The following is a 2,388-nucleotide window of genomic DNA, read 5'->3' as shown; positions in this document are numbered from 1 at the left end:
CAACCAGCATGCCTTAGGAGGGGAAGCAGGAAGGAGCTTCTAAGTGTCTGGTAACCATGGTGATGGGCAGCCTAACCCTGTGAACTTTTGTCCTGTCGGAATGCACACACACACACACACACTCACACACATACAAACACACAGGCATGAATGCACACACACTACAGGTGAACTCCAAGCCCCCTGACTCCAAGCACTGTACAGATGTAGTCAGAGTTGAGAAACACAGTGAGTTTCACATACTTTAACATTTAGAAAACAATGGAAGATTTCCAAAGCAGTAAAAGAGTTCCAGCTGTATGGATCATGACAGAATGGCCAGTAGGCCTAGTGTTCGTTTGGCTTTCCTCTATTCTAAAACATTCTACAAATCATTCTAAAAAAGTAGAGAGAGTAGAGAGAGATGTAACACCATAGTAGCCTCCACAAACTCGTCATCAAGCTCGAGACCGCTGGGTCTCGACCCGCCCTGTGCAACTGGGTCCTGGACTTCCTGAGGCGCCGCCCAGGTGGTGAGGGTAGGAACAACATCTCCAACCCCGCTGATCTCACACTGGGCCCCACAAGGGGTGCGTTGCTGAGCCCTTCTCCTGGTACTCCCTTTCACCCACAGACTGCGTGGCATGCACGCCTCCAACTCGATCATCTAAGTTTGCGGATGACACTACAGTGGAGGGCTTGGATCACCAACAACGACGAGACGGCTACAGGGAGGAGGTGAGGGCCTCGGAGGTGGTGTCAGGAAAATAACCTCATACTCACACGTCAAAAAACAAAGGAGATGAATTGTGGACTTCAGGAAACGCAGAGGGAGCACCCCCCTATCCCACGACGGGTCAGGTAAGGTGGAGAAGGTGGAAGTTTTAAGTTCCTCGTGTACACATCACGGACAAACTGAAATGTGTCCACCAATGCAGCAGACCAGGCGTTGTGAAGAAATGGCGAGGCAGCGCCTCATTCAACTCAGGAGGCTGAAGAAAGCTAGATTCGTGAGGCTCGCTCCCGAAAAAGCACCACAAACTGCCTACACGATGAAGTAAGGAATCGAGAGCATGAGCTACCGGGACTGAACACGCCGGATGGCAACTCTCCGCCCACAAACCGTAAAGGCTCTCCAGGCGAGTGAGGCGTCTGACAGGAACAGGTCCTACCTCACCAGGGGCAAACTACCTGCCCTCGCAGGACACCTACACCCACCCGATGTTCACACGGAAGGCCCATAAGGATAACGACAGTGACACTACACCACCCAGCCACTGCCTGTTCACCCGCGCAATCAAATCCCAGAAAAGGCGAGGTCAGTAAAGGTGATCAAAGTCAGGGGACCGTACGAAGACTGAAAAAACAGCTTCTATCTCAAGCGCCATCAACGTTAAAACAGCCACTAAAATTTGCGGCCGCGCCAACATACTGACTCAACTGCCAGCCACTTTAAAAAATGGGAATTGAGTGGAAATAATGTTGAATAAATGGACACTGAAGCACACTATAAGCAATGCCACCTTAAATACAATGTTTACATAACCTCGATTACCCATCATCCACTATCTAAACTGTACTCTATAATCAATCTACTGCATCTCTGCCATCTTTATGGCAATACATGATACCACAGCCACTACTAAACTATGCACTTTTATGTTTATACACTTACCCAAGACAGATACCCATCTCCATAATGTAATAAGCTCACCTACTCTATAGCGCTACTGCATCTGCTAACATGCCGTTCTGCTACACCAACTATCAATATATCTTATGTAACATGATTCTTGTATCGCCCTTCACACTTCGTGTGTTGTGTAAGGTACGTACGGTGGAATTGGTAGGTATTGAAACTGTTGGCTTATTAGACATCGCATTAGTTCAGGGAACTCTAGAAGCAGGCACAGCATATGTCGCTACACCTCGCATTAACGATTGCTCACCATGTGTATGTGGACTAATAAAATTTGATTGACATTTGATTATGCATGTTGACGCCACAACATAAGGAAAGCTTTGACTATGTACAGACTCAGTTGAGCATAGCCTTGCTATTGAGGAAAGGCTGCCATAGGCATACCTGGCTCTCAAGAGAAGACAGGCTATGTGCACACTGCCCACAAAATGAGGTGGAAACTGACATTTGTAATGTCTTTATTATTTTGGAACTTCTGTGAGTGTAATATTTACTGTACATTTTATTGTTTATTTCACTTTTGTTTATTATTTACCTCACTTGCTTTGGCAATGTTAACATATGTTCCCCACGCCAATAAAACCTCTTGAATTGATTGAATTGAGAGAGAGAGAGAGAGAGGGGGGGGGGGGGTAGTTCCCTCAAGAACACCTGTCCCCTTTCCACATCCACATCCAGCCTCCCCATTCCCTCTCTCTCCTCCTCGG

This window comes from Salvelinus sp. IW2-2015, linkage group LG35 (assembly GCF_002910315.2).
Source record: "Salvelinus sp. IW2-2015 linkage group LG35, ASM291031v2, whole genome shotgun sequence".
In the NCBI taxonomy this organism is placed as follows: Eukaryota; Metazoa; Chordata; class Actinopteri; order Salmoniformes; family Salmonidae; genus Salvelinus; species Salvelinus sp. IW2-2015.
This window is presented reverse-complemented; position numbering follows the sequence as displayed.